At 35.3% G+C, this 19,796-nt stretch overlaps 1 protein-coding gene across 12 annotated transcripts in view; it reads left to right on the plus strand.

Moving 5' to 3' along the window:
• LOC127837992 (zinc finger protein 729-like) overlaps positions 1-19,796 on the plus strand; it is a 462,677-nt gene that overhangs the window by 65,648 nt on the left and 377,233 nt on the right. Inside the window, exon 1 of one of the 12 annotated variants that reach the window (XM_052365463.1) lies at positions 18,060-18,330. The exons of the other annotated variants lie outside the window; for them this stretch is intronic. The gene's annotated coding sequence lies outside the window, so the exon portion shown is untranslated. Of the gene's footprint in view, positions 1-18,059; positions 18,331-19,796 lie in introns of those variants that run through there. 12 annotated transcript variants of the gene reach the window in all.

Raw genomic sequence — 19,796 nt, forward strand, 5'->3', positions numbered from 1 at the left:
GGCCAATGTTAAAGTTTTCGGATGGACGGACAGACGCCATATATTAGACATTCGACCTTCACCTTTAACCAGTCAAAATGTTCAGCTCCAGGAGATACACATACATGCCAAATATCAAATTGCTATCATCAATAGTGAAAAAGTTATGGCCAATGTTAAAAGTTATCGGACGGATGACAGATGTCATATATTAGACATTTGACCTTGAAGGATGACCTTGACCTTCACCTTTCACCACTCAAAATGTGCAGCTCAATGAGATGCACATGCATGCCAAATATCACGGTGCTATGTTAAATATTGAAAAAGTTACGACCATTAAAGTGTTCGGACGGACGGACGGACAGACAGACTGACAGTTCAACTGCTATATGCCACCCTACCGGGGGCATAAAAACAATTATTTGGTACACAAAGCTTCAAATAAATATTAAAATTAGCAACTTTTTTTCCAAAGGCAGCAACAAACACTGCAGGGCTAGATTGAACTTTACCGGTACGCAGTTGTTTACAACCATCGACAAAGCGGGGGTTTGGGGGCGGTAGCCCCCGATACTAAAGAAATATATAGGATAATAAGGCGTTGCGTAAGTTGTTATGTGTTAGGTGTTAAGGGTTAGAGTACGCTGTTTGATGTTAAGTGTTGCGTACCGGTAAAGTTCAATCGTCCCCACTGCAGTATAAAACAGTAGCTAAAATAATTATGCCAACGCAAAAATCATCAAAAGACTATGGCGGCAATTAATATCGACTACATAAGACAGTAAAAGGGGTAATACGGGCAAAAGCCCGCGAAGCGGGCGTTGACCGTTCATACATATGGGAATTTAGACATAAAATTACATAGGAATACCACATATGGATACGTCTCAAAACAATTTGCCACGCGACATATATTTTCGCGATGCTATTTATGAACTTTAACAAATCAAAAACACTTTGACATATGCTAAATCACATGTAAATACATACCTCAGGAAAAGTTATATCAATGACATCATAATTGTGTAGCGAATCGCACTAAATATTCTCGCATTATTTGTTTTTCTTCGCAACCGTTCCAGAATTAAGTCATTACTATATTATCTCCCCTGAATGCTCTTCTTCAGTGGGTATAAGCCGAAGACTGGTTCACTACATATAGTGACAGTCTTTACCAAACACAATTTAGGTGAACATAACCCGTCTTTCATATATTGCCGAATCTCAGATTTCTGTCGAATTTATTTGCTTTGATCTTTTCGATATCTTATTGTTATTATTATCCTGACAAATCACAAACGCTTGTTAAAAAATGATTTGTTTTAAACATTATAGTTGGCATCTCTATTCTTCCAGTATTCTCGCGGTATTTCAATAACGACACCCTACTGTTTATTTGTCAGAATATGTGACGCATTTTCCATTCGCTCTGAGAAAGCATTCTATACATAGATGGTGACGTCACTTCGTTATTGTCAGTAAGACCGGTGTGTACACAATGTCTCAGAAAGAAGTTTTACGTGTGATCATGAGCAATATTCTGGCAAGTTGTCGTTGTTATCCACCAGAAACACATTTATTCACAAAATTTAAAGATATTCCGATCTAACTTTTTAGTCTTTTAGCTTTAATTTTTAACGTATTAACACCTCGTCTGCTCGCACTTTAACGAAATCCCCGAATGGTTACATATCACTATAATAAGTTCATGCCTAAAACCACAAAATCCGATACCGTTGGATGTTCGTACCACAATCTTACATAAAAAATCTCCCAGATTCGAAATCAACAAAAAACAAGACATTTATAAATTGTCTGCATTATTGATCAAATTTTAAGATATTTGTTGGTTTTCCGTTTTTAGAAGCTGTTCTGCGAAGGCAAGAGCTGGGCATCATACAAGCCATTCTATCCAGCAAAACTGACAGTTTTGGTTTACAGAAATCAACAAAGGAGGGATTCCTGAACTATCAAATTTCCAAGCTATACACACAGTTATTATCTGTGGTGATCTTTATTGGTTCTGTTTGTTTACTTGGATGGAACATGTGTAAACTTTTATAGAACTTTTAAAGTCTATATATGTCTATCTATAAACAAAAATCAGCTATTGTATAATAAGATCAGATGTGCAAACAATGTCAAAGGGTTGTTAAATTAACAAATTGAAGGCAATTATGCTGAAAAAATATGAGAGTTCCCATGCAAATTTTGTCTGTATGTCAACAAGTGTCTGCCGATAATTGTCAAACTAGTAATGCAAAACTTACCACAAGTATGTAAAAGCACTAAGTACCTGTGATCATTTTTAGTAAGATAGTGTAATTCTAAACAGTAGCAAATAGCTTGTTTAGTAAATGCATAATGCAATTAATATGATTTCCGTTCTATTGCGTAATTAATAAATTGGTTGTTACTTGTTAATCCATGATAAATGTTTTATGGCTAGTACAAAACCAGCAATGTTAATTTAGTAAAAGGTAATACAATAACACCACTTTGTAATTTCATATACGTAAATATTCTTGAATTGTAGGTTGATGACAGTGTTTTAGTTTTACTTATTTTGTAACTATTATTTTATGTCCAAATAAATGATGTGAAGTTTTTTGTATCTCCACACAATACCACATACCTTTTTATATATGTACTGTGTAATGTGTTATTTGAATGTTTAAATAAAAAAATATGGATGATATAACATGATGCATTCTAATATTTGCATTCAAATTGTAACTATAGAGCTAAGTGTATGCAGTTTAGACTGTGATTTTAGAATTGCTACAAAATGGCTATTTTTTTAGCTGCGACAAAATTTAAACTATTCAACAATAGTTTGCAAAAGAAAATTAGAAACCTGCAAGATACCTGTATTTATTAAATATTTTAATTGCGAAAATAAATAAGAAGACAATTAGTGGTGTTAACGTTTCCCAACAGTAGAAATCATTCTTCTGATGAAGTCAGTGATATACAGACGAAAGCTCCAGGTATGGCTTTCAATACGTAGTGTGTGTTATTTGACAGTCTAAAACTTATTGGATTAAAAATAAATCCTGTCAAATTTGTCAATCAAAATTGATTTGACACATCACATGATTTTGATTATGTTAAATCAGTGTACTGTATGCTAAATGCAACTGCTTTAGCAAGCTGTCAAGTTGAATTGAGACATTTGATGAAACAAACTGTTTCCTGGGTAGGACCAGTACTAAGTGTCTATATGACGTACCATGACGTCGAAAGAGTACAAGACCTACTAAGTAGAACGAGAAATGTACTTCGACGTACAATTTTCACCGACCCTTGAGTGTTAGCCAATCAGAGGACACCTTACGTCTGTTGCTTTTAGAGATTTTTGACATTGAACATTATTGTTATTATTATTCATACCGAATTATGCGACTATCGACCGCTTACTCATAGATATTGTGCGTATTTATTCAACATTATTATTATTATAATTTATACCAAATTATGCGACTATCGACCGCTAACTCATAGATATTGTGCGTATTTATTGACCTGGCGTGGCGGAATTAACCTCTGACTTTTGCTTGTTATGGTTATCACAAAATACGACCAACGGGGAGTTTATAATAAATTATTTATCCCATTAATGCTTGGTAACTGGTTACCGTTGGGAATTTCCTACACAGTAATGCGCTGGACGGTCGTGATACTCCTCCCCGCATGATCATTTCATACACACAATATGCTGAATAATTTTAATTTTAAAAAGGTAACAATTGAATCTTCCTCAAATTTGTATATAATCTATTTCAATGCATTAAATACTTGAAACTTCTATGTGTTGTTTTTTTCCATTCTGATATTTTTATTCATTTTGTCCTCAACTAAAAATGAGATTTTAAACATTTATTATGAATAAATCTGAAGGAAAAGCGGCTCAAGAGACTAGTATTTTGATTGGCTGTTCAGAAAATGTGTACGTAGAAGTACAAACATGTATGTCGAAGTACAAATTGTACTTCGACGTACAAATATATACTTCGAAGTGTATTTTATATTCATGTTGACGTACAATTATTGTACTTCGACGTACATTTCTCTTTTTAACGTGTAGGTCTTCTTGACTTTCAACCCAAATGGTACGCCATAGTATGTCTTTAGGGTTATTTAATGAATGCTCCCACATAAAGGATCAATACAGAGACCTCCCAGTGACTAAGTCAGTTAGCAGACACCCCATTCACTATACCACAGACACCGAACCAGCTATAAATTCCTGTGGCTAGAAAAAAAAAATACATAAGATGCTAGATCTTTAAGCTTGGAACATGTAACTCGTTTTAAGATTGATTTTTTTGGATGCATTACTCAATTATTGCAACAATTATCATTTTTTGAACACAATCATGTCCATATATTTATTACAAATACATGGTTATCAAAAAAACTTAAAAAGCTTTTGCCCGTAAATTAGGTAGCACCTATAATCATATTATAAAGCAGCATGCCACAGAAACATGTTGGGTCTCACACTCAACTATAAACAGTTAAAAATTATTCACCAGATACGGGCATAAAGTCAATCCTTGCATTTGGAGGACACGCAGACTTCAAACGATGGACATTGGAATCCCCAGCAATAAGAACACGAACATCGCTGCTGCACCAGACATGTTCTTCACCTGAAACAGAATAAACAAAAGGCTTCCCGGCAAAGGACATCGTTCCACGAACCCTGGGGAAGTTAAAAAACTCAAAATACAACACGACAACAAACAAACGCCCGAATTCAAATACAATCCGAACCTGGATTTTCCAAACAAGTTTAACAACGGTCAGTTTTTAAATAGGTAACGTCGCGAAATCAAATTACAAATTCTAAACGAGCACTTTCAAACGATTAAATGTCACGCAACGCGGTTCTCTTAAACTGCAACGTAGTTTCTGGTCAACAACAGCTGTTTTATAGTATGTAAGCTTTGGTCAGTATAAAATACTGTCGAAAATAAAATTCTCTGGACTCTCTGAAAACCCTTGTTAAACAAGTTCAAATCAGAAAGGGAGATCACCACCACTTACTATAGCCTATCCTCTCCGGTCCTCGGATGTTTCGCCCCCAAGACGTTTCCGCCCTGGTCGTTTCGCACCTGGTCGTTTCGCCCCCATATTAGGTGCGAAACGACCAGGGACTAGGTGTTGAGTAGTTTAATTGGTGACCATTATATAATCATCAAAGAAAGTACCCTGAATCAATAATGTAAGTATATTAGTGGAACACTAGGTGTTGAGTAGTTAAATTGGTGACCATTATATTCAATAATGTAAGTATATCACGCATTTATCCGACAAAGGGTAGGTGATAAAAGCAATTAGCCACCATAAGTATATATATTAATGTAAAATGAATGCAGATATTATTTTAATTGACTTGATAATCGCAATCCAATCAATTTGATATGAGTATCTTTTATAAGCGGGTTATATAGATATAGATATATATATATGAGGCAATTGACCGTAAATTTAAAAAGCATGAATCTTAAATTAACAATGCATTTCATTCCCTCATTATGTAATTGTGATAAAACAGGTGTTAGTTATGGTAGCTATAGCGCTTACCATTTGTAGAAAACGAAATGTGAAAACATTTGGAGATCTGTATTAAAAGAATAACAGTGCTGCTATATATTGTAATGTAAATAATTACGACTCATTCAGTTTATAAATGTGCTTTGCTGTAATTTATTATTGTGTGCTATGTATACTCGAATAAACTATGTGTTCTGTTCTATTATATTCCAAAAAATATTCATGTAGTGCAATTTCATATTTAAAACAATACAATGTATGGAACTAAGACAGTTGGTTTCTTGTATGCGTGATATTCTATTAGTATTACTATTTATTAAATTCAATTAAAAAAGACTTTGTAAATGGAAATAATAATAAGAAAGTGATGACATGTGTAAATAAGTAGTAGTGTTGCTTATTTTATCTAAATAGCAGCGATAGTATATTTATTATCTCTGTTATATAATGTACTTGTGTATAGTAAGAAATTCTAGTCATAAGTTGATGGTATATTGAATATATTTTGTGTATAGAATCTATTATATAGGAAAAATACAGAAAGCCACTGTTAACCAGTTCACTTAGGTCGTCGCTCTTTTACACCATTTTTCACTATGCGCATTAGTACCCAGTTTTACAAGCACCAGTGTTGTATCAACTTCAATATTTTATAACAGGTGTTTAACATAAGGTTAACAGGGGCAAATCTGTAAGATTGGCCATGCATGTTTGTAAATTGTGTTATTTTATGTATTATTATATTGTACATGTCATGGACGAGAAATAAACCTTGAAACTCTATGTTTAAGTCGTAAGACATAATTAAACATCTTAATTGCGATAAGTTCCATTGATTAACTTGACAGCTTACGCACAAAGTGGTGCTTAGGCAACAATCAATTACTGACACCCGCCTTCGATTGTCAATAAATAAACAAATCAGTTTTCTTTTAAAGTGCTCCCTAAATGGATATTTGATAAACAGTATGAACAGGTGTTATAAACATGCCATTCAATGCGGACAGCTTATTTTAACATTGCCACTAATCCGATGTTGTTGCGTAATATTATTTTAACTATCAGATAAAGATCGTCGTGTATTCGCTTCACAGTAAAAATGATTTTAAAAATGTCGTTTTTTTAGGGTTATTATTATTATTTATTTATAATGAAATGATAAGTCAACTTGTTCATCTATGTACTTGATTTACTAATAAAACGATATACATTTACTTATTATAAAAAAGTTATTATATAATCCATCGATATATTATATGTAATTAATTAAATAACATTGCTATAGTCTAAGTAGTTTTGTATGTATTTGACAAAAAGACAGTAATTCATCAGTACTTAATCTATAAAATTATATCTTAAATTGTAATACGAGAAAATTGAAGAATTATTTACTTATACAAACATTAAATTACATGGCAGTAGTTTTGTATGTATTTTTTCGTATTAATTTATAATAGTGAAAAGTCTATGTAGAGCTCTATTTTCGCGTTCTGCTAGTGTTTGGGCTGTTATACCTAAGTATTTAAAGGATGTCACTATTTCTAATAATTCTCCGTAAAGGTAGAAGTTGTAATTTGTATGGCGATTACTTTTTTCTTAGATCGAGGCCTTTGTTTTAGATGTATTTATTTTAAGAGACGCTATGCAGTAATTAAACAATAATTCCTTCGTTTCACAGGTATTTCTCTTGAGGAATACAAAGCCGCTGTGACGTCAGGATGCGAGCTTGACTTCGTCTGCAGTCCTTGTTCTAAAAAAGAACAGACACATAGATCAGAGGCCGATATGACTTTAATGGATGTAATCTAATTTCATTGTGAAGAATTGCCCATCTCCTTTTCTAAATCGTTTTATGTAACTAAACTACTGAATTATCGTATGTGTTCATCGCGATGTTTTACAACACTGTAATTCTACGTTATTTTATGCCAAATAAAAAAACAAATAGACTCTACGGACTTTTCTTTGTGTTGCTTATACGCTGTTGTGTTTATGTGGTTCATAAAATATATAAATAAAGAATGCTTTCATTGTCGTTTTATGTAACTAAACTACTGAAATATCGTATGTGTTCATCACGTTGTTTTACACTGTTATTCTACGTTATTGTATGTCAAATGAATAAATAGGTCAGAAAAAATATCTCATTTTAGTTTTTTGTTACTACTCTAGAGTCTAGACTATAAGTTTAGTCATTGACGTGATAAATATCCTCTTAATAAAATTATATAATTGTCATCAATTAAACTACTCAACAACTATTGTTCCGCTAGTATGGGGGCGAAACGACCAGGTGCGAAACGACCAGGGCGGAAACGTCTTGGGGGCGAAATAACTAGGGTGCGAAAAGACTTGGGCGCGAAACGTCTGTAAATCCTCATGTACTCGATAAGGGGAACCTTAATCAAAACGCAACACAATTTCGCGAGTTACCAGCAACGGTGGCGTCGCATAATTCAGAAGGTTGTTGATCGCATTGTGAGTTTAATTTGCAAAGAAACACAAGATTTTAGGCCGTGGGTTAAATCCTCGGCTTGAGCTCAGTATTTTCACATTTATGGCGACGAGGCAAAAAAGAACTGTGAATGTTGGAATGGGTCTGAGCTGTTTAATGGTTTCTGGGAAGGCCATGCGGATGCAAGACATGCTGTAGAGTGCGTGTCTGGGCCTTGAAACATTAAATGGGGGAGGAGTATAGTGAAATAAGGTCACTTCCAACAGCCTTGCTGTTGGGCTAGCTCTTTAGCGACGCTGTTAAAGTGTCTGACTACCACTCTGGAGGTCGTGGATTTAATCCCCGGCTTGAGCTCAGTATTTTCACATTAGTTGCCAGGGCTTGACACTAACTGCATTCAGAAATTACTGGTCCTCCAAGATTTCAAGTGGTCCGACAATTTCTATGTTATTATACCTAAATTTCAACTTACTTTCCAGACTATCCACAATGTATGGTGCATTTATAAAAAGAAAACTATACTGTATTAATTTAATATTCAGTGTACACATTGTACAATAACGTAACTGTAGCACATAGGCTAAACACTATTTCATTCATATTTTCACTCAGTGATTTTTTTTGCCCAAAGTTACCGCCAATATTCGGCTGCTTCCCAATAGCAAAAAATGACGTTTTTTTTCCAAAAATCTGTCAAAAATTTCCCCAAAAATGACCAAATTTTCCCAATAAAGCCAAAAGATTACAATGTCATTTAGCATTAATTGCGTAGAACGCGTGCTGATCGAGCTTGTCGAGTCTTCGCCAAATGACAACTGACTTACAAATGTTTGCGAATGTAGCCGAATACGATTTTACGTTGCTATCCACACATCTCTCTCTATATTGCGGAGCATACCGATGATAGTCGATGTATCCCGATTGTAAACGCCTGTTTTTACACACTTCCAAGATGGCGGCAAGCAGACAAGAAGTTCGCGATTAGCAGGGAAAATGATAAATAACACTCAAATTAACAGCGGATATCACATGGTTATTAGCAATTATTTAATGTGTGACAGTGTGTCAATTAACGCAAAATACTACGTTTGAGATGAATAACAACAAATATTTATAAGGAATCTTCAGAGTAAATGTGCGTCACGGAAATCAGTGTTGGGAAATTGGAGTTAGTTTAGTATACTTACAAAGTTAAATGATTTAAGATGAGAATCGTTCGAAAATGGAAAGAGACAAACATGATTTGATTTATATGCTAGTGGATCTGTGTATAATCAGATTAATATGCATATTCTGCTTTATTATGTTTGTCACGCTGTATGGTTTGGTGAAATAGCATTGAACTGAGGATGTCAATTGTGCAAGAAATTAAAAGGTAAACAAATGAAATGTATTATTTTAGCTCCATTTAATACAACATTAACACAGAAAGAACACTAAAGCGTGTTTGTAAACATTTTTGAATGTTTTCACCATATCATATTTTACTTTAAAAAGCATCCTGAATTAAATTCATACTCTTAAAGAGATTCTGATTAAATCATAATGGTACATGTATATTGAAGAATCTTTAGATTATTGCAAGTTTAATATGCATGTGGAAGGATATTAACTAAACGTTGTAAGAAGACATGAAAGCAACACTTTATAATATAAAAATGCTGACAAACATGAACTTAGCAACTTTTAATCTGTTCTAATAATCATATCTATAATGTTTCCCAATTTCATGGTTTATCGCGCTATTTTTCCCAATTTCATGGTTTATCGCGCGAATTTTCCCAATCCAAATGCCACAGGCTGTAACAAAAAAAAAAAAAATCACTGTCACTGTACTTCAAGCTTCTCTTCATTATTTTCAGGTTTTTTAGGCGGAGGTTCAACCATCTCCGGAATGAAATTCCACATCGCGAAAACTTGTTATCTTGAAAATATGCACGTTCATCTCCGGCAATATCAAAACATTATTTGGCACCCTCCAGTGTAAATTCGCACGGTAAACAAAGTATATTCTGATGGTACTAAGATCCATAAAATGCTGATTATTGCTGCTTTTTCAAAATAATCAATACCATTTTGTTCATTTCTCGATCCGAACGCTTTTAATTTTATGTTTATTTGTGTATCGATCACGGCGAAGTCCGGAGACATTTGCGGAACGCAAAGCGATTTTTTGATCCGACAAAAGGTTTTTGTCATCCGGGCATCTAGAAAAATTAAAATTTCCAATATGCTGCTATTTTTATCCAGGTCTCGAGTCGGCCCATACAATAATGATGAAATCATCGGTTACAATGATCATACAAAGTTGTTTTATTGATGAAAATGGCTTTCCAAAAGTATTTCGCAATAAGCTGGCCATTTTTAAAGGGATCTTTTCACGCTTTGGTAAATTTACAAAATTGAAAAAAGTTGTTTCAGATTCGCAAATTTTCGTTTTAGTTATGATATTTGTGAGGAAACAGTAATACTGAACATTTACCATGGTCTAATATAGCCATTATATGCATCTTTTGACGATTTTAAAACCTAAAAATTATAAAGCGTTGCAACGCGAAACAATTGAATAATTTGGAGAGTTCTGTTTTTGTCGTTAAATTTTGTGAAACTACCAAGATTGCTTATATAATGTATAAAATACGTCAGCTATGTGTACTCGGCGGAATTGCTCAGTAGGCTAAAGCGTTTTTACTTCAGGACTCTGGCAGGACTCCAGGGGTCACTGGTTCGAAACCTGGTCCGGGCTATGTTCTTTTCCTTTTTTAAATTTTATTCTTGATTTTTTACTGGAGCTTTTACGATCCAATGTTTACATTTATCGATATAAAGCATTTAATGAATAAGTTAAACAATGCCAAAATCTGTGAAAAGGCCCCTTTAACTGGTCTGACAGATCAACCAAATTTCTAGTTTCACTGGTCCTCTCTATTTTTTACTGACCCCGGGTCAAGGGACCACGGTTAGTGTCAAGCCCTGGTTGCAACAGTTATGCAGAAAGAAAACTTATGTTTTAATCAAGTTGTAGATTGCGATATTTCAAAGAATTTACTTTCTGATAACTTGAGCAAGCAGACCATGTTTGAACAAGAGAATTTCTGTGTTCTCTGCATTTGAAAGATGAATTATTCTCAAATCTGGTAATTCCTTTTGTAAGGTCTGTGCTACTAAACTATTACAAGACACATGTATGTGAAGTGGAATAGCTGTTGTTCCAAATCAAGATCTAGCATAGTTTGGTAGATAGTTGAAATTTAAAATGTGATTTTAATTTTATTTGTTGCAGACATCCTTTGGATGAATAATCGTGCAGTTATAACATGTCTTGATTATTCAATCGGGTTTTTCAGCACTGTCTGCGCCTCCGGAAAACGGAGGCGTTCCCAAAGCAAACAGACCCGATCCCAAACCGAAATTAAAAAAAAAAATCCCAATTAAAAAAAAAAAAAATTTTTTTTTTTTTTTTTTTTTTAGAAAGAAGTGTCTTTTGACTTATGATTATTAGATTATTAATGTTCCAACTCGTCCTGCTGATGTGTATCATATCAAAAAGCACTGCTGTGGTTGAGCAAGGATTCAGCACCATGAACCTGCTGTGCTCCCCATTACGCAGCACATTCACACTCACACAAAGCAAACTTACTCATCTGATGCTTACCTGCACCTGAATGACAAAACATTGGAGGAGCTGTGTGATGCTTTCAAAAACAGAAAGCAGATAAAAATTATGCTGTAACTTGTGTGACTAACCAGTGTTTGTTTTGGTCAAAAATATCTGCTATAAGTTTTCGACTGTACAGTTCTTATCTCAGAGTGTAACTGTAACTGAAAAACAAAATTGCAGTACTTGAATAAACGTTGAACATGCCCAATATTGCATGTGTTTATATAAAGAAGACAGAATAACAAATGAAAACAAATTTATTTGTTAAACCACTGATGTCTATTAAACATGATATTAGATACATTTCTGATATTAAAGGTGTTAATCATTGCTTCATAGCAGCATTTACTTTTGATTTCTAAATTCTAAGTATCAATTCAAATACAGGAATGTCATTTTTGACTGGGTGGGAAATGCAAGTTTTTAATTCCGTCCATATATTATTATTAAATGACATACATGCCATACATCCTGGATTGCCCGGGATAGTCCCGGAAATGAAGAACGTGTCCCGCAGTCCCAGTAATCTGTCAAATGTCCTGAAATTTACAAAATCCATATATACCTGTACCTTTTCTTAGGCTTGACTGCACCTCTAATCTGTGTTCCCACTAATCCACAGCGTCTCCATGGCAATGCCTACCCGAATAGGTGACTACGCTACATGTCAAAATCGATCAATTAACAGGGGTCCTATTATCATATCGATTGTCATACGTTCGCAGTCAAACCGAAAAGGCGGCATTGTTTAATGTGGTTGTTAATTGGCTTTTATATACTACGTTATAATTTCCCTCTGCGTAAAGGCAAAGGAGTTGTTCACACATCTGAAGATTCGTGCGGTTGTGAATCAGTCATGCGTGAATAACCCGGTGTCAATATCAATCTATAGTTTCAGTGGCTTTGTTATACCAAGCAAACTAATCGGTCCGTATTTTGTACTCCTTCTTGATAAAATCGTGGACAGTTACTTCGGAGACTTTTGATGAAAACATTGATGGTGTCCTCGTGGAAATTGTGCATTTCATGCATTTTTCAATTATATCAAAACATTTATTTATTTGACGCTAGTATTTGTTAATGTCGCGTAAGCATTACAATTTGGAAGCTTGTTTCAGATTACAAATTGAATAATGCTCATTTGAGAATCGAACGAAACATTTACAGTTGTGCGTAATTAATTCAACAAACTGCCAAATCACAAAAGTATGAAAATTACGTCACTCGTCATCTGCATGATCTTACTGCAGGTACTGCTTACGAGTGTAGTCTCTCATTCAAAGCGTGCTCCAACAAACTACCATAAAATCAGTATACATGTATTCAAGCCAATTAAAGGGGCCGTCCAACAGATTTTGGCATGTATTGAAGCTTGTTAATAAATGCTTTAAATGCTTTATATTGATAAATTTAAACATTTGAACTATAAATCTCCAGTAAAAAAAACAAGAATAAAATTTAAAAAAAAGGAAAAAAAGTAACCCTCAACAGGGTTCGAACCACTGACCCCTGGAGTCCAGAAGTAAAAAGCCTCCCGCCTAGACCACTCGACCATCCACGCTCACATTCAAAGCGGATGTATTGTTTAGCTTTATAAGCAATCCTTGTAGTTTCCCAAAATAGCAAATCACTTTGATACGACGCTTTATCTGTTGGACGGCCCCTTTAACAACCACATTATAACAATGCCGCCTTTTCAGTTTGATGCTAACGTGAAACAATCAATATGATAAGAGGACTCCTGTTAATTGATCGATTTTGATACGTAGCGTAGTCACCTATATGGGTAGGTATTGCCATGGAGAAGCTGCAGATTAGTGGGGACACAGATTGGACACGTTCTTCATTTCCGGGACAATCGCGGACCATCTGGGACGTATGGCATGTATGAAAATACACCAGAAATCACACATTTTTTTAAAGTTTTATAGTATATGCTTTATAAAGATTTGATCATAATTAATAAGTTTCCCAATTTTGATGAAAACAATGCTAATTTTCCCAATTTGACCGGTACCGGCACCAGTCCCAAAGTGGTGAGGAAAAACGCTGCACATGCATGCCAAATATCAAGTTGCTATCTTCAATATTGCAAAAGTTATTGCAAAACTTTAACCTTGACTTTAATCAAGGTTAAAGTTTTGGGACAGAATGACAGACAGACAGAAATTGACAGACAGACAGACAGGCCAAAAACAATATATACCCGATCATTAGATCCGGGGGCATAAAAAGGGCTATGGTTGAAAGAAGCATTGGGCAATTGAAGGAAAGATATGTTACACTTCAAAAGGAAATACGATTGAAACCATGGCAGTTGGTTGTGTGATATATTTTTAGAAATGTGATTATTGAAATAAATAAAAAATGTATTTATTAAAGGCTCATAATCATTAAACATTGATTATGTTGACATTGTATTATTTTCAATTCTGAATTAATCAATGCCTTCATACACTTGCACTGATGTTAAAAATGAATGTATACGCTACATGTATTATTGTTAAACTGTTTACAAATTGCAAATTGTGTAAAATGGGAAAGATCGAAGTACACTATCTGTCTGTTTCTTTTCCCATGACTCAGTCATGAATATTTCAGCGGACTTCTAAAATATGCTAAAAAATATTGGGTTCAAACGTTATGAATTTTTTAGCTCACCTGATTGCTCAGGTGAGCTTTCGTGACCGGTCTTTGTCCGTCGTCCGTCCGTCCGTCCACATTTGTTCGTAAACACTCTAGAGGCCACATTTATTGTCCGATCTTCATAAAACTTGGTTAGAAGCTTTGTCCCAATGAAATCTCGGTCGAGTTTGAAACTGGGTTGTGCCGGGTTAAAAACTAGGTCACTGGGTCAAAAAAAAGGAAAAAACTTGTAAACACTGTAGAAGTCACATTTCATGCCCAATCTTCATGTAACTTTGTCAAAATGTTTGTCTTAATGATATGTTGGTTGAGTTCAAAAGTGGTTCCGGTCGTTGAAAAACATGGCTGCCAGTGGGCGGGGCAGTTTTCCTTATTTGGCTATAGAGAAACCTTGTAAACACTCTAGAAGTCACAATTTTTGCCCAATCATCATGAAAGTTGGTCAAAACATTGTTTTTATTGATATCTCGAACGAGTGCGAAAATGGTCCAGATCGGTGAAAAAACATGGCCGCCAGTGGGCGGGGCATTTTTCTCTATATGTATATAGTGAAAACATGTGAACACTCTAGAAGTCACATTTTTGGCCCAATTTTCATGAAATTTGGTCAGAACATTTGTTTCCTTGATATGAGAGTTGAGTTCAAAAATGGTTCCGGTCAGTTGAATAACATGGCTGCCGGGGGGAGGTGCAGTTTTCCTTATTTGGCTATAGAGAAACCTTGTAAACACTCTAGAAGTCACAATTTTTGCCCAATCATCATGAAAGTTGGTCAAAACATTGGTTTTATTGATATCTCGGACGAGTTCGAAAATGGTCTAGATCGGTGAAAAAACATGGCTGCCAGTGGGCGGGGCATTTTTCTCTATATGTATATAGTGAAAACATGTGAACACTCTAGAAGTCACATTTTTGGCCCAATTTTCATGAAATTTGGTCAGAACATTTTTTTCCTTGATATGAGAGTTGAGTTCGAAAATGGTTCCGGTCAGTTGAATGACATGGCTGCCGTGGGGGGGGGGGGCAGTTTTCCTAATTTGGCTATAGAGAAACCTTGTAAACACTCTAGAAGTCACAATTTTTGCCCAATCATCATGAAAGTTGGTAAAAACATTGGTTTTATTGATATCTCGAACGAGTGCGAAAATGGTCCAGATCGGTGAAAAAACATGACCGCCAGTGGGCAGGGCATTTTTTTCTATATGTATATAGTGAAAACATGTGAACACTCTAGAAGTCACATTTTTGGCCCAATTTTCATGAAATTTGGTCAGAACATTTGTTTCCTTGATATGAGAGTTGAGTTCAAAAATGGTTCCGGTCAGTTGAATAACATGGCTGCCGGGGGGAGGCGCAGTTTTCCTTATTTGGCTATAGAGAAACCTTGTAAACACTCTAGAAGTCACAATTTTTGCCCAATCATCATGAAAGTTGGTCAAAACATTGGTTTTATTGATATCTCGGACGAGTTCGAGAATGGTCTAGATCGGTGAAAAAACATGGCTGCCAGTGGGCGGGTCATTTTTCTCTATATGTATATAGTGAAAACATGTGAACACTCTAGAAGTCACATTTTTGGCCCAATTTTCATGAAATTTGGTCAGAACATTTTTTTCCCTTGATATGAGAGTTGAGTGCAAAAATGGTTCCGGTCAGTTGAATAACATGGCTGCTGGGGGGGTGGGGGGGCAGTTTTCTTTATTTGGCTTTAGAGAAACCTTGTAAACACTCTAGAAGTCACAATTTTTGCCCAATCATCATGAAAGTTGGTCAAAACATTGGTTTTATTGATATCTCAGACGAGTTCAAAAATGGTCCAGATCGATGAAAAAACATGGCTGCTAGTGGGCGGGGCATTTTTCTCTATATGTATATAGTGAAAACATGTGAACACTCTAGAAGTCACATTTTTGGCCCAATTTTCATGAAATTTGGTCAGAACATTTGTTTCCTTGATATGAGAGTTGAGTTCAAAAATGGTCCCGGTCAGTTGAATAACATGGCTGCCGGGGGGAGGCGCAGTTTTCCTTATTTGGCTATAGAGAAACCTTGTAAACACTCTAGAAGTCACAATTTTTGCCCAATCATCATGAAAGTTGGTCAAAACATTGGTTTTATTGATATCTCGGACGAGTTCGAAAATGGTCTAGATCGGTGAAAAACATGGCTGCCAGTGGGCGGGGCATTTTTCTCTATATGTATATAGTGAAAACATGTGAACACTCTAGAAGTCACATTTTTGGCCCAATTTTCATGAAATTTGGTCAGAACATTTTTTTCCTTGATATGAGAGTTGAGTGCGAAAATGGTTCCGGTCAGTTGAATAACATGGCTGCTGGGGGGGTGGGGGGGGCAGTTTTCTTTATTTGGCTTTAGAGAAACCTTGTAAACACTCTAGAAGTCACAATTTTTGCCCAATCATCATGAAAGTTGGTCAAAACATTGGTTTTATTGATATCTCAGACGAGTTCAAAAATGGTCCAGATCGGTGAAAAAACATGGCTGCTAGTGGGCGGAGCATTTTTCTGTATATGTATATAGTGAAAACATGTGAACACTCTAGAAGTCACATTTTTGGCCCAATTTTCATGAAATTTGGTCAGAACATTTGTTTCCTTGATATGAGAGTTGAGTTCAAAAATGGTTCCGGTCAGTTGAATAACATGGCTGCCGTGGGGGCAGTTTTCTCATATTTATATAGTAAAAAAAGCTTGTGAACACTCTAGAAGTCACATTTTTGCCCAATCATCATGAAACTTGGTGAAAAGATTGGTTTTATATATATCACATAATTAATGCCATACTTATTGTCCTTAAATTGTCAAAATTTTCATTATATTACACTTCAACACCGTTATTTCGAACACCGATAATCCGAAGTCACCGTTATTTCGAAGTATTTTCCGGGTCCCGATTTTGGTTCTTCTTTGTTTTATGTAAAATTTCATTGTTAATCCGAACTTCGTTAAACCGAAGAAATCGTTAATTCGAAGTGATTCTGTCGGTCCTAACACTATAATTCGCACCTAATTATCAATCTTTAATCCGAAGTAAAAACTGCAAAACAGTGAGCGTAATTTCACACCTTTGTTGTCTGCGCTTTGCACGTCAAAAACCGATAATTACACCTTTGTCGTCTGCGACTTAATCGGCCAGCGATCAGCGGACGCAGTACTTTAAAGATGAATCCAGCGACGACGACGAGGCCGACAACACAAGAATGAACATGATATGCAATCAATGTGTGACCGCATCAACGACGTAAGGCAGTTCTGCGAGCAAAACACGGGCGGAAGTGAATTGTTGAATGTCCTTGACAAATTGGAGAAATATGTTACATGCGTCCAGTTTAGCGCTGCTAACGCCGATGTTCAGAGAGACATCGCGTCTTATTAAAAAAAAGTTAATTAATTTTCGAAAATGTACTCATATGTATTTACATGTATTATAATGTGTGCTGTTCATGGTATTTTATATGTTCTGTAATAAGAGAAAAATAAAAAGAAGAAGAAAAAAAATCGTTTTATTACTCTGTTTGTTACAAATAGAAATCTATTGCTATCTGACTAGTTTACGTTTCTAAGTAAAACCATTATTAATATAAGCGTGTAATCGAACCATGCGAATTCCACAACGTTTTATTTGTACAGAGTCAAAGAAGTCTTCTGTCAAATGTTTATTTCGAATAATCGTTAATCCGAAGTTTTTTTACAGTCCCGACGACTTCGAAATAACGGTGTTGAAGTGTATACAAAATCCTTGTAAACACTCTAGAGGTCACAATTTTGTTTCAGATTTTATGAAACTTGGTCATAATATTTATTTTTGTAAGCAAAGTTTGATGTTTGATAAGGGGGGTCAACTCAAAATATAGGTCACCAGGTCAAATCTTACAAAAACAAAAACACTCCATACGACAGAGTTTTGGTTCAATAATGATGAAACTTGACCAGGATGTTTGTCTGGTCAATATCTAGGTCAAGTTTGACATGAGGTAAAGATTGAATGAATCGACTCCTCTCAGGTGAGCGAACTAGGGCCATCTTGGCCCTCTTGTTTAATAGTCAGTTTGAATATCAGACTCAGAGACACATACATTGCACAAAAACTATGCAGGCTACCAATTTTAATTTAAAAAAAATATAGTCAAATACTTAAAGATTATAAGACGCTTCACTGTACGATACAGAGATATATTTGGACAAGCACACAGTTTGAAGTCTAACCACTTGTCCAATATGACTTCAAACTTTGTGCGAGTCATAATATATCACGTATTGTACAGTTTAAAGGTTACGAGACGTTTCCACCCCAAACCATTTCCTCACTGTGGATGTTTCCATCCCAAACCGTTTCCTCCTAAGACGTTTCCTTCCCAAAATAATATACATGTGGACTTTTCCACCCCAAATTGATATTGGATGAAGTAAAGATAATTAGGTATTTTTATGTCCCCAGATCAAATGATCAGGGGGTATATTGTTTTTGGCCTGTTAGTGTCTGTCATTGTACATGTATGTGTGTGTCTGTCCAAAACTTTAACCTTGCTCATAAAATGAAAACTCTTGGGTCTATATTCTTAAAACTTAACATGTGCATGCATCTTATTGAGATGTACAATCAAATATGGTTTGAGGTCACTAGGGTAGAGGTCAAGGTCACTGTAACCTTTACATTAAAAATATAATCTTGTTTCTAAAAGAGCTGCCGTGCAGCTTCAAAGCGCAGTAGGAGACATTGTGTTTCACAAACACAGCTCTTGTTTTGGTTAAATTTGATCTTTTTTTCATGAATATCTGTATACTAGAAAGATCTAACAAGTTTACTGACAAAATGAATGTGAATATATGTGCCAAATTATGGTACTAGAAGAAAATTAATTATTTGCTAAAGAAAATAATATTTAGATGTAAAAATTATTGCATCTAATTATAAAAATTTATAGAAACTCTAAACCTGAGGAAATTTAATTATGCACATTTTTATGCCCCCAAAGGAAGGCATATAGTGATCGGACTGTCCGTCTGTCTTTCCGTCACACTTTGCCTTTAGGTTTCGAAAAATGCTCATAACTTCTATGTCGCTTCACATGTAACCTTCATATTTGGTATGCATGTGTATATGTACAAGGCCTTTCCATACGCACACAGATTTTGACCCTTTAACCTTGACCTTGGACTAAGGGTCCGCGTTTAGATTTCAAAATCTGCGTTTAGGTTTCGAAAAATGCTCATAACTTCTATCAAAGCGTTAAGATGTAACCTTCATATTTGGTATGCATGTGTATAATGGACAAGGCCTTTCCATACGCACACACATTTTGACCTTGACTTTGAAGGTAGGGTCCGCGTTTAGGTTTCGAAATCTGCTTTTAGGTTTCGAAAAATGCTGATAACTTCTATGTCGCTTCAGATGTTACCTCTTTATTTGGTATGCATGTGCATATAGACAAGGCCTTGCCATACGCACACAAATTTTGACCCCTTTGAC

Source organism: Dreissena polymorpha, chromosome 7 (genome assembly GCF_020536995.1).
Source record: "Dreissena polymorpha isolate Duluth1 chromosome 7, UMN_Dpol_1.0, whole genome shotgun sequence".
Classification (NCBI taxonomy): domain Eukaryota; kingdom Metazoa; phylum Mollusca; class Bivalvia; order Myida; family Dreissenidae; genus Dreissena; species Dreissena polymorpha.